This window comes from Magnolia sinica, chromosome 13, assembly GCF_029962835.1.
Source record: "Magnolia sinica isolate HGM2019 chromosome 13, MsV1, whole genome shotgun sequence".
Taxonomy (NCBI): domain Eukaryota; kingdom Viridiplantae; phylum Streptophyta; class Magnoliopsida; order Magnoliales; family Magnoliaceae; genus Magnolia; species Magnolia sinica.
In genome coordinates, this window is record NC_080585.1 from 65,181,249 (window position 1) to 65,196,011 (window position 14,763).

Sequence of the window (14,763 nt, forward strand, 5' to 3'; positions counted from 1 at the left end):
AAGTAAACTGTTAATCATACTACGATATAGTTTAAGATCCACACTCTTACCTGTAGAGTCCTTTGAGAGTCTTAATGTTGTACTCATAGGAGTATCAAAGTTTTTCCCATTCTCAAATCCGAACTTTTTAACTAAGTTCAGAGCATATTTGGTTTGAGAAATAAAGATACCATCAGGTTGTTGTTTAACTTGCCTAAGAAATAATTCAATTCCCCAACCATGCTCATTTTGAATTTAGATTTCATAAGATCTGTAAACTCAACAGTCATGTTAGTACAGGTAGATCCATAAATAATATTATCAACATAGATTTGCACTAATAAGATATGATCGTTATGTTTCTTAACAAACAGAGTCTTATTAACACTTACTATTAGAAAATTATGACTTAGTAGAAATTTAGTCAATTTTTCGTACAATGCCCTATGAGCTTGTTTCAAACCGTAGAGAGCCTTTTTTAAGTGATAGACATGATTAGCATTCTTAGGGTCTTCAAAACCCATTGGTTGTTCAACATATACTTCTTCATGTAAATCGCCATTCAAGAAGGCACTCTTTACATCCATTTGATAAATTTTGAACTTTCTAAAACAAGCAATGATATAAACAGTCTGATTGATTCAAGACGAGCTATTGGGGCAAAGGTTTCATCATAATCAGTGCCCAATTTGAGTGTACCCTTGTACAACTAGTCTATCCTTGTTTTGAATTATATTACCAAGCTCATCAGACTTATTTTTTAAAATCCACTTAGTTCCAATAATATGTTTATCTTTAAGTCTAGGAACTAGGTACCATACATTATTTTTAACAAATTAATAAAGCTCTTCTTACATCGCAACAATCTAGTTTTCGTCAGTAAGAGCTTCTTTTACGTTAGCTGGTTCTATCTGAGATGTAAAGCACACGTAATTACATATATCTTCTAGTTGTCTACAAGTGCGCACACCAGTGAGAGGGTTTCCAAGAATCTGAGTGGTTGGATGATCTTTAACAATCCTCGGTTTAGGGTTATTTTGACTTGATGAAGTTTCTGGTTTGTAAATTAGAAGAACTTCATCGTTATCTAAACTTGAAGTAGGTGTATTGAAGTGATCGTCAATGACCACATTAATAGACTCTTGAATCACACCGGTCCTCTTATTCAGTATTCAATACGCTCGACTGTTCAAAGCATATCCTAAAAAGATCCCTTCATCACTTTTGGTGTCAAACTTACCCAGATTTTCACAGTCATGTAAAATATAGCACTTGCTGCCAAAAACTTGAAAGTATTTAACAGTAGGCTTCTTATCAAACCATACTTCATAAGCAGTTTTATTATTTAACTTACTTGTATAAACCTGGTTGATTATATAATAGGCAGTATTTACAGCTTCGGCCCAAAGATTTTTAGGAAGCTTCATACTATTTAACATTACATTTGCCATTTCTTGAAGCACTCTATTTTTTCTTTCAACAATTTCATTTTGTTGTGGTGTTTTGGGTGCAGAGAATTCATGTGATATTCCTTGATCACTACAGAATTTCTCAAAACTGCTATTCTCAAATTCTGATCCATGATCACTACGGATCTTACAGACTTGAGAACCTTTTTCTTTTTGGATCCATTTGAGAACTCTTTTTACTTCATCAAGGGTTTCTGATTTATCCCTTAAGAAGGCTACCCAAGTGAATCTGGTAAAATCATCCACGATTACCAGTATGTATTTTTTGCCACCTCGACTCTCCATCCTGGTTGGTCCTATAAGATCCATGTGGAGAAGTTCGAGTAGTGTGGATGTGGCATTGGAGTCCACTTTTTTGTGAGAGCTCCTAGTTTGACTACTAATCTGACATTCACCACATATTTTGTCTACTTTCTGTAATTCAGGTAGACCTCTTATCAGTTCTCTTTTGCTCAATTTATACAAATTGCGGTAGTGTACATGTCCAAGGTGTTTATGTCATAACTTTGACTCATCGGTATGGACCATGTAACATGATAGATTAGACGAGCTTGACTCACTTATAATATAGCAGTTTTGAGAAGTTGTACGACCAGTTAATATGACTGAACCATCTTTATTTTAAAATTTCACACCCTAGGTTAGAAAATTTTATGCTATGATTTTTATCGCATATTTGAGAAATGCTTAACAAGTTGTGTTTTAACCCTTCAACGTATAAAACATTCTTAAATAAAGGGAGGTTAGAAAGTTGAACCCTACCTTGGCCAATAATCCTGCAGTTGCTATCATCACCAAATGTGACTGATCCATCAATCATGTCTTTAAGAGTGGTGAACAGGCCTTTGTCACCAGTCATGTGTCTGGAGCATCCACTGTTTAGGTACCACTTTGAATGGCTTGAAGCTTTGAAAGCCGTGTGAGCAACCAAACAAGTAACTTTAATAGCCTATTTCATAACTATTTTGGGTTTAAGAATATAGTTGGTCTTCTTATGATTGTAGTTGTTATAAGAATGACCTACTGAGTTAGTTTTTAAGAGCTCCTTAAGTAAATCAACAATTTTCTCAGCTAACGGATTTCAGTTCTGATTTTTATAGTTGATATGGTTGCTTTTAGGTTTTGAGAATTGAAAATTTTTAGCATTTTTAGAATAATTTTGATTTGTACTTTTCCCTTTTGAGTTTGAAGACTCTCCTTTCACAAACTTAAGAGGAGTATTCTTATGTTTAGGAGGAGTACTTTTGTTGTAGCCCAAACCAGATCGGTCGCCACATTTTCTTGATCCAAACAAAAGCTTTTCTAACTTAGGATCACCTCGGGCATACCTCCAAGTGTCTTTTAAAATCAAAAGTGAAGAGACTTTAAGTTTTAGTTTTCCATTTTCAGATTTAAGATTTTCAATAAGGGAGGTTTTGAAATCTAAATCGCATTTACTCTTTTCAAAACAATTTAAAATGTGGGATTTTTCTAAAACAAGAGTATCAAAATGTTCTTTAAGTTTTGAAAACTTTTCTTTCTGAAGCTTTAGTTTCACCGCAATCTTACAACTTTCCTTGTATAAGGCATTGTAAGCATCTTGAAGATCTTCTTCATTTTCATGATCACTATTCAGATTTTCTTCACTAGTTGAATCATCATGATTTGAAAAAGTGAACTTGGCTAGAGTCATAAGGGCTTTGACATCATTGCCCGACTCGGTTTCAGAATCTTCTGATTCATAAGAGGCTTCAGAGTCAGAGGATTCATCCCAAGTAGCCAACATACCCTTCTTTTTAGGTTTATCCTTTCTAGAACACTTGTTTGTTAAATGCCCATATTCTTGGCAGTTGTAACATTGGCTATCTTTTAATGATTTCAAAGTTTTAGATTTAGATCTTTTCTTATCATTAGATTTTTGAAAATCAACCCTCTTTTTACTTTTGAAAATTTTGTAAAACTTTTTAACTAAAAGGGTCATATCATCTTCAAAATTTTCTAAATTAAAATTTTCTTGAGAAATACATTTAGAAGATTTAAGGGTAATAGATTTACCTTTAGGAGCTTTAAAAGTTAACTTATAGGTTTGTAAAGACCCAACCAATTCTTCTACCCTCATATTGTCCGTATCACGAAGTTCCTGGATCGCAGTTACCTTATAATTGAACCGTTCAGGAAGTGAGCGTAGTATCTTTGCACAGACTTTACTTTCTAAGATTTTATCACCAAGACCCCACATAGAGTTCACAATGTCATTTAATCTCATATAGAAGTCCATGAACATTTCATTTTCTTCCATATGTATTTCCTCAAATTTGGTTGTGAGGATTTGAACTTTAGATTTCTTGATAATTGTTGTTCCCTCGTGTCATTTCTAAAATATCCTAAGCTTTCTTTACAGTATCACAAGATATAATTCTTTTGAATTCATCCGGTGATAGTGCGCAAGTGATTACATTTAGTGCTTTTGTATTGGCACTACTCTCACCTTTCTAAAGTGTGGTCTAAGTAAAATAAGGGGTGACTTTCATTGATTTGGAACCATCGATACCCGTTACTTCAGTGGTAGGAGGGGTCCATTCATTCACTGTAGCTTGCCACACGCTCTCATCCATGGATTTTAAGAAAATCCTTATTCTGGCTTTCCAATAGGCATAATTGGTGCCATCAAATGGTGGAAGCCTAGTGATTGAAAGGCTATCAAAATTTGACATCTTATAAATAGCTCAGAACGATTAGCTCAAGAAATAAATCCAAATAGAATAATTAAAAAAACGAGCTATTAGGATCTGATACCATTTGAAAAGGCCGAACTATATGTCCTGAAGGGGGGGTCAATAGGACTATGCCAAATTAAAATGATAACAGCGGAATTTAAAAAATTAAAGCAAAGATAACACTATAAACAATCCACAATACGGAAATGAAAAGCAACCTCAAAATTCTAGTATTGAGAGGTTGATACAAATGTTGTTCTAAGGACAACCTTACACCATAAAAATCAAGGGTTTATGGCAAGACAACCTTACAAGAACGATTTGTGTATCAAAAACTCAAACTAAAGAAGAATAAAAAGGAACTAGCAAGAAAGGAAATTTAAGCTATTACAACATTCCCCACAATGCTAAAATATAAAGATTACAACATCCATATCCATAAATACATCCCACAATCTTGAATGATAAAAGATATAAAAAATAAATCACACATTCACAAAATACAAAGAATTATAGTGGTTTACCTGTGTGTACACCAACTGCTAAACAACAGCCACACAACTACTCCACTCCTAATATCCTCACACAATGGATATCAATGTTCACTATGAAAATAGGTTTTTCTAGGTTCACCTAAAACCCTCACAATTATGTCTTTTAAGTGGGCTTATACAATTCAAAAACCCCACACTCTGAGTTTTCTGGCTCTCCTCAGATAATCAAAAGAATGAGATTTTTCTAGCTCAATCTCAAAAGAAACTAAAAACAGAAGATTTACACAAATGTAAAATACCTAGATTTCTCCTTTTGTTGCAGCCCGGAAGAACCAAATCGGAGTAGAAGTTCGAATATAGAAGTTCAATGTCCACACTCACTTTGAAATGGTTCTAAGTTCTAATTGATTTTAAATTAAATCAAGTTGGGCTAGCTCTTATTTAATTTTGATTCCAAGAAGTGGGAATTCTTCAATCCCTCTTTCAAATCAGATTTGGAATGCAAAATACAAAATCAAATATAAAAAGCTAATAAAAGAGAATATTAAATATGCACAAAATAGCTTTAAAAGATTACAAACTTATCTCTCAGAGTGATGTCTTGATTATACTTGAATTGTATATCAAACTCTAAAATTCGTCATCTATTTATAAGCGCAGAAGGCACACCTTCGACTTGTCCTGTAGACACTACGACTGGTCATAGGACCAACGAATTTTTGAAATTTTGAGCGCGATCGGATAAAACTGTTCCACGACTGGTCATAGGCACTTCACGAGCGGTCGGGAGGCCTCCATCACGGGTCATGACCGGCCCACAACTGGTCGTGAGAAGCCAAGAATAGTTACTGGAGTTTGAGTCGTAGCTGCAGGAGTGGTCGTGAACGAGTCGAGCACTGTTCACACGACCGGTCGAGCAGTCTCCAATACTGGTCGTGGCTTAACCAAAAAATTCTAAAATTTTCAACAACTTATGACTGGTCGTGGAATTTCTTAGACTAGTCGAGCCAGTGCTAGGACTATTCGAACAAAGTCCAGAACTAATTATATAACAAATCAAACACTTATAAATGATTCAATTTGAATTATGTGTTTAAAATGACCTACCCTAAGGTCAATCTAAGGTCTTTCATACCTTAACCATGACATATGAACATTGAACCTTCTTTTCTTCAGATAATAGATGATCTTTGAAGTTTATATAGCTTGAGATCTCGACACATGATGAAGCTTGTACTTGAGATCTTTTTTAAGCTTGAATTTGTAGTACATGAGTTGTACTTCACCTTGAGTCTTAAGTATGAACAGTTTACATGACTTTCAATGTATTGACCTTTGAAGCTTAAAGTAGTGAATAATGTACTTAATCTTGCATTTCTTGAAGTAGATCTTTGTTCTTGACTTAAAGCATTGTCCTTGTACGTGTGATGCATTGTCTTAAACATATATATCAATGTGTTGTACAAGAAACAGAATGAGGTTTTGGCACTATAAAATTTGACAATCAAAGGAGCAAGAAACCATAGCACTAACAGTTGAGGAGTCTATAGCTGTCAGTATCGACCAGTTGCCGGTCGTCTTTGATTTCCCCGACATGTTCTAGGAGATTCCGGGGTTGTCGTCGGGCCGGCATGTGGAGTTTCAGATTAATCTTTTGCCCGGTACCACGCCTATCTTGAAGGCCCCATATCATATGGCACCAATGGAGTTACGGAAGCTTCATCAGCAGTTTGACGAGTTGGGGGAGTTAGGCTTTATTTGTCTTAGTAATTCAGAGTGGGGAGCCCCAGTATTATTTGTGAAGAAAAAGGATGGCTTATTAAGGCTCTACGTGGATTACCGCGAGCTCAACTGGGTCACGATTAAGAACAAATACCTACTCCCAAGGATCAATAATTTATTTGACCAACTGAAGGGTGCACAGTTCTTTTCACAGATTGACCCGCAGTCTGGCTATCATCAGATTCGGGTCCGAGAGGAGGACATTCTGAAGACAGCCTTCTGGACACGCTATGATCATTTTGAGTTTTAGGGCATGTCCTTCGGACTAACCAATGCGCCTGTCATCTTTATGCAGTTGATGAACGAGGTCTTCCGTCCTTACCTCGATTAGTTTGTTGTAGTCTTCATCGACGACATTCTGATCTATTCGAGGACCCGTGAGGACCACAAGCAGCATTTGCAGATTATGTTGGAGACCCTCCGTCCCCACCAGCTCTATATGAAGCTGGAGAAGTGCAAGTTCTGGTAGGAGGAGATGAAGTTCCTTGATCACGTGGTGACGAGGGAGGGTGTTGTTGTGGATCCCTCGAAAATTGGTGCAGTACGTCAGTGGGGCAAGCCCACGAACGCGTTCGAGATCCATATTTTCTTGCTCTGGCAGGATATTATCGGCAATTCATCGAGGGATTCTCCAGCATTGCAGTACTGTTAACCAAGTTGACTCGGAAGGGCATCAAGTTTGTGTGGAGTGACGCTTGTGAGCAGGCATTTATGGAGCTGAAGGACTGCCTCACGTCCACTCCTGTCCTCACTCTTCCCTCTGGGAGTGATAGATTTATTGTTTTTACCGATGCCTCTAGAGTTAACTTGGGTGTTGTCCTGATGTGGCATGGGAAACAAGTAGCTTATGCGTCTCGCTAGCTCCAGGTTCATGATCTGAACTACCCCACGTATGATCTGAAGTTGGCAGCAGTTGTCTTCACACTGAAGGTGTAGAGGCATTATCTTTATAGGGTGAGGTTTGACCTTTTTCTGACCACAAGAGCTTGAAATATCTATTCTCGCAGTCGAAGTTGAATATGAGACAGAGGCACTAGATGGAGCTCATGAAGGACTATGATTTTGATCTTCTATTTCACCTGAGTAAGCTAAATGTGGTGGCAGATGCACTCAGCCGTCAGCCACGGATTTTTATGGCAAGATGATAGTCCAAGGGTAGAAGATGCTCGATGATGTTGCAGAGTGCGACTTTGAGTTTGGTCTACATTCTTCTATTGTTCAGCTATCAAGCTTGTCGATTCAACCCTCTCTTATCGCAAGGGTGATCGAGGTTCAGTAGACAGATGAGTCGTTACAGGGTTACCAAGCAAAGGCTGCATCCGTGGAGTAGTCCAATTGGAAGATTGGTTCTGATGGTGGACTTCGTTTCAGAGGTTGATTGTGTATTCTGGACGTGCAAGAGTTGCGTAGAGATCTGATGACCGAGGCACACCGACCATGACTTATTATCCACCCGGGCTCCACGAAGATGTAACGCGACATGAGGAGGCAGTATTTTTAGTCGAGGATGAAGCACCAGATTGCTGGCTTTGTGCCCGAGTGTGACATGTGCCAGCATGTCAAGTCCGATCACAAGAGAACCCCTAGTCCCTTGCAGCTATTGAGCTTTCCGTTGTGGAAGTAGGAGTACGTGTCGACTGATTTCATCATGGGCTTGCCGAGGACTCAGCGCGGTCATGACGACATTTGGGTTGTCGTCAATCGTCTGAAGAAGTCGACGCATTTCATTCTTATTCGTGCATCTTGACCTTTGGATCGGCTTGCGAGGATATTCATTGAGAAGATAGTAAGACTGCACAGCGTTCCGGTTTCGATCATTTCAAACCGAGACCTTAGGTTTATGTCTCAGTTTTGGAGGAGCTTTCAGCAGGCAATGGGGTCTATTTTGCAGCTCGGTACCGCATATCATCCACAGACCGATGGGCAGACCGAGAGGGTCAACCAGATTCTTGAGGATATGCTCAGAGCTTGTGTGATCGACTTCGCGGGTAGCTAGGATGAGCATTTGCGCCTAGCCGAGTTCGCATACAATAATAGTTATCAGGCGACCATTGGCATGACTCCTTTTAAGGCACTATATGGCAAACCGTGTAAATCTCCTAGTTGTTAGACTGAGGTTGAAGGGTGGTGTCTCTAGGTCACGAGCTTATGCAGCATATGTCGAATGTCATCGACATTATCAGGCAGCAGATGCACACAGCTCAGAGCCAGCAGAAGAGTTTTACAAACTGTCGAAGTCGTCCCTTGGAGTTTGTAGTTAGGGACAGGGTATATCTCAAGGTCTCGCCCATAAAGGACGTGGTTCGATTTGGAGCAAAGGGCAAGCTTGCCCCGAGATTCATTAGACCTTTCGAGATCACCGAACACGTAGGCGCCGTAACCTATAGGCTTTCCGTGGCTTTTGAGTTGTCTAGTATCTACAATATTTTTCACGTCTCAATGTTACGAAAGTGTGGATCAGACATCATTCCTGTTATTAACTGGCAGCCTCTTGAGGTCCGCAAGGATGCTTTTTATATTGAGCAGCCGATTCCATCCTTGATCGGAAGGAGCAGGTCCTCCGGACCAAGGTCATTCCTTTGGTGAAGGTTCAGTAGGGTCACCATTCTGAGGTAGAGGCATCTTGAGAGCACGAGGCTGAGATTTAGGAGCGTTATCCCCATCTGTTTATTGAGTGATTGTTTGTATTGATTGATTGTATATCATGTATTGCCTTGTCATGTATTGATTGATATATATTTGTCTTCCTTCCCTTGTTTTATCCTGGTTATGGTAAATTTCGAGGATAAAATTTTTTGTTATGAGGGGAGAGCTGTGAGGCTTGCATCTAGTATCCATTCTATTCTGATAGGTCCCGCGGTCCTCCTGGTCGAATTCCAGTGACCTGCGACCTGTAGATTGTATTTGCGATTATCCCTGAGTTCCGTCCTGCAAACCCGATCTAATTTAACCTGAAACTTACGCCATTACAATCGCATCGTCGCCACGGTTCCAACGTCGCGTCTCGTGCGGCAATTCGATGGGTAGATCAAAAGATGTACCCGTTATATTATTTGAGCCCTTGATTTGATGTGGGACCCACTTTAGGGAATGTGCACATTTCCCTAGGTAGCAAGGCCCACCCTAGGAGTCATCATTTCCTAAGTGCCTAACCTAACCTATTACCTAGCTTATACCTTCACCCTACATTGCTAGCTATTATGAGTTTTCTCTAACCTAGGCAATCATGAGCCTCATTCTCTAGAAAACCATCATGCCTTACTCTAACCAAGGCCTCCTTTCTCTAGAAAATTCAGCTTTTCATGCTACATCTCCCCATTCCCTAGTAAATCTCATCATTCCTCCCTTACATCTCTCTTTCCCTCCTCTTTCTCCCTCATTTTCTCCATCTTCTCTCCCTTGGAAGAGACCCAACGTCTAACCTTTCTCCTCCATTTCTAGCTACATTTCATCCTAATCTCTCATCATCTAGCCCTTGGAACATCATCTCACCTATACATCTTCATCCCTTGGTACCTAAGGAGCTTGGTGTTGAAGTTTGGTGGAGATCCATTAGGTGGGTGAGCATCTAGGATAGGTTTCATTGTTTTTCCTTTATAAATCTTTCTTTTGCTTCATGTGGAGAGTGTAGGACCCATCAATCAATGGTGGAGGTCCTACATAACTCCTTGGGTGTGGCCATTGGCCCACCATTTGCATGCACGATGTCTTGATGGGGCCATCCTCCATGGACCCCATCTTGATGATTCTTCTCTTTGATCTATAGTCTTTAGGTCATCTAGACCCTAGATCCTTGGTGGGGATGGCATCTCCACCTTAGATGTTGATTTGTAGGGCCCATGCATGCATGGGACCCTTGTTCATCTTGCATGTACATGTTGATTCCTTGATTATGGAGGGCTCATAGTGGCGGAGCCCTCCCTATGGCCGGATTGTGTCCTTTCTCTGTCTTTTCTTCCCTTTCTCTGATGTGGATCTGATGTATGTGTGGCCCACCTGATGTGCCATGTTACCAGACCTCCAAGTTGTTGGGACATTCAGGCCCAAGTTGCTGGACGTCCAGGCCCAACCTTGTTGCCCTATTTTGTTGGCATGATTTGGACGGCCTTTGGGCCTAATTTTATGGCTTATCTTGGAAGGGGCTTGGGTTTGAGAGTTGTGTGACCCATCTAGGTGGACCCTACCTTAAGGAATTTGTGATTTATTCCCCTATTATTCATCTCTTGGGCTGGTCTGGACATCAACATGTTGCTGTCTAAATTGCTGGAATTTTTATGTTGCTGAAATGTTTGCAATGCAAGCCCTGTTTATGGATCTTTTCTCCCTGATTTCTTGGACATTTCTTTGAGGTGTGGACCCCACCTTGATGTATGTTAAATCCCACCTCATCTGGCCCTTGATTGGAGTCCATGGGATAGGCCCAAGAGGGCTGGATGGTCGAAGTTTCTGGATTGTCCAGCAGGCCCATATATTATGGAAATCATAAATTTCTACAGGTACCTTGGGGATGATGGGCCACTTTTGTGGACCCCATTTGATGTTCCTTTATAAAATCATGTATTCCACCCTTTTTCCCCTTGATTAGAAGGCCTGGGCCCACCCCATTGGGTGTCCAAGTTAGGGACAGCCATAGTTTCTGCAGCAGAATTTTTAATTCAACCTTGCTATCCATTTTTGTTAACTGATAAAACATGTATTAATGGATCCCTAACTTACCCTTCTTGTGGCCCACCTTGCTGGGACCCACTTCATGTGCATATGGGCCATCCAGACCACCCCATTTGGGGGTTATCATTGCTGGGCTAGCAGCCCTGCTGGACATTCCAGCTGGGTTGACATCCAGCAGGGGCTGGGCGTCCCCAGCTTTTAGGCCCACCATGATGATGTGCTTCATCCTGCAGTCCTTCCATCTCAGTGTGGCCCACTTAGACATGGCCCACCCCTAGTGGGACGTCCCTAGTGGGGCCCACCTTGAGCACTCTTTAGAGGCCAGCCGTCTAGGCTCATGGGACAGCCCTAGTGATTTTGGGTGTTGCTGGACTTTTGTCCAGTAGCAGGCCCACCTTGTATTTTCTATGGTATCTACACATTCCATCTGGTGGGACCCACTTTCACATGTATGGGCCACCTTGAGAATTCTATTTTACTTAGATTTATAATTTACTAGACTCCAGCAGGCCCAAGAAGCTGGGTGGGCTAAATGTCCAGTAATGCCTTAGAAAATTCTACTTGTAATTGGGTATTTTGAAGTTAGGTGGCCCATCAGATGGAAGGTGCTTTTCATGCCCACCTTGTTCATGATTTCCTCATATTATTAGAATCCTTGTATGCCTTGTAAGGCCCACCTTTGGTTGATTATTGAGGACCAAATAGTTCAGATTTTTGGGATGTCCAAATAGGCCTAGATGGGCTAGATGCCCAACCTTGAGCCTAGATTGATGTATGGGCTGCCCACTTTGTATAATGGACCCTATGGGCTGGCTGTAAGCCTGATTTGAAGTGTAAGAATGGATCTTTGTTGCCCATATATATATTATCCAGTTTTTGGGCTAATTTGTAAGGCCATGTTGATGAATATTGGATTGACCATTGGCTATGTACTTTGGGCATATGGGCTGCCCATTAGGCCCATCATAATGCATGGATTCAGTGGCCATTGAGACTTGGGCCATGGTTGCCCCATTAGCCTATGTTGATGTATGCCTTGGGCCATGGTTGCCCCATTGGCCTATATGGATGTATGTAGGCTTTGGGCCATTCCTTGAGGCCCATCATGAGATATATAATGACATGTATTGCTGCCCATTTAGTTTTCATAGTTGTATCCGGGCCTTAAGCCTTGTTTTCTAGTTTCTTTATTGGGCCGCCTTATAGGGGACAATGGTGGTTAAATGTCCACATTGCGTACCCATATAGGCCCCTTTGTTAGGCTCATTCTCATCTATTACACCCCATTGTGTTGTTTACCTAGTCCTAGTGGGCTAACCCAAATAGTTGGGCCCCTACTAGTGGTTGTGCATTTACCTTGACTTGTAGAATAGTCTAAGTACCTAGACCCAACCTTACTTAGAGGAGAGCACATCATCACCGCATGTCATTCGTGGTTCATCTTCATGATTCATTCCCATGTGCATCATATGTATGCTTGGATTGAGGAGTGATTGATCATGATATATGCCATTGGGCAGACTGTTTTATGCCATTGGGCGGACTGTTTTATGGGACTCCTAGAGTGGTGGAGTTTCCACACATGAGTGCTGGATGCATAGGACTGATGCATGGTTGATTGGTATGATTCATGCATCTAATATTTGCATGGCACAGATATTATACGCCCTAGCGACATCAGGGTCGTAGCCTCCATAGTCACATCGTGGGTGGCCAAATTTGGACACCGCAAATGTTGGTTCTAACACCATGGGCACGTAGGATGTCCTTGGGTGAAAATTTCAGAACCTTTTTGGTACCAGAAAATGCTTCAATGTCTAGACCGAGTGGAAATATGAGTGCCAGTGTCAATACCATGAGGCCGTGTCTCCCACTATGTTGTGGTCAGTTGGAAGGGGGTGTGGCCTTACCCGCCTGAGTGAGGGTGCTGTAAGCTAGGCTGAGTTTAACCAGCTCACAAATAGGTCCGCTATCGATGTGTCGGGTAGATTGGCTGACTACTGGACAGGCGAGTAGTGAGGTCTCTTATACTCGCTGGGCTGCGTGACTAGGGAGAGCGGCAGTTTGTGTGGAGTGTATTTGACCCTGATGATTTTCTAGAGAAGAACTGTATTGATATGTGGATTGGATATGAGCACTAGCATGAATGCATTGCACCTTGCATATGGCATTTAGCTATGTAGGCCTGTCATCGCATTGCCTTGGCATGGTGGTTAGTACTCATGGGTTGTATTGCATAGCCTTGTGTTGGCTGATGGCATTTCATGCCCTATATTGTATAGCCTTGGTATGGCCGATGGTTTTCATGGTCTTGCCAGCATATTCTGCATACTCTGATATTGCATACTTGGCACATATCCTGCATACACTTACACCACCCTCTAAGCTTTTTATAAGCTTATGTACGATTGATATATGCAGGTGACGCTAAGCTGTAGCAGTGCAGGAGCAGGAGCGTGCAGTAGAGGGTTCTTTTAGAGTTCTGATTATTAGCCATTGTTTCTTTCTTATACGCATTATATTGTAAAAGTTTTTATTTTTTAGTGAATTTTGTAATGATGTTCCTGTGATTATTATTGGTGGGTTATGATCTTGGGTATACTGATTATAAAGCAGACTTATGCATAGAAATCCTCCTTGTAGGATCCAAAGATCGAAACCTGGTATATGGGTGTCAGGAGCCGAGAATGGGGCACCACGGAGGCTGTCGGTGTCGGATTCGGCGATCGAAAATTTTGTGAGTCCGGTTTCCGAATTTGGGGCGTGACACCTTAGCTCCGACAAGCTTCCACATGTAATCGTGATATCCCATTCTACACAATTTCAAGGTGTATATTTTATCAAGCCCATTCATCATCATCATCATCATTATATATATATATATATATATATATATATAGCCTGATGATACAAAACTTGAGCCGTCCACATATCATGAACTAGAAGGTTCTAGGAGTGCATTGTTGCCGTTTGTGTGGCTCATATGACTTCCATTAACAGGCTGATCTTTTGGCAAACGTGAGATGATTCTCACCTGATGAACGTAGCGGATGTTAGTCAATTAAAATTTAAGAAACTCAAAACTCAACTGAGATGGATCGTCCTCCATTTTCGATTCTCTTCCTCTGGTGGCGGGTAGTGGCCCCCTTGCTCGATGACTCTCAACCTTTACTTCTGATATATGGTGGAGAGAATTTACTTTATTGCCTTTAGCACTTGATTGGCAGTCTTAACTGAGAGCGAGATCTCGGATTTTCCTTCACCGTTTTTAGGGTTGGCCATATTGTCTTTCCCCAAAATGCACACACTCTGTTTGGGGTTGGAGATATCCTACACGCCTTCCGGCCATGGAGGCCTATTATTAGTAAGGTTGCTAGTCAGGCTCTTGTGTGCCAGCTCAATTGGAGGATGTTGGCTCAGATAGTGATGACTTGAGCGCTTCTTCAACTGCCTCCATAGAGTCTAAGGCGATTCCCGAAACGAGCCTGTATATTTATCTTGACCTTCTGGTATCAACGTATGGTCATCTACTATCTGAGGTGTCACACTTGACTTTACTTTGCAAGAGTTAACTAAGACCAGATAGGCATCTTTTAGGAGCAGCTTTCAAGAGGTGGGCCTGGCATGGCCAAACTCCCATAACTGCGGGAGGAGAGGGAGCGCCTTAGTAAGAAG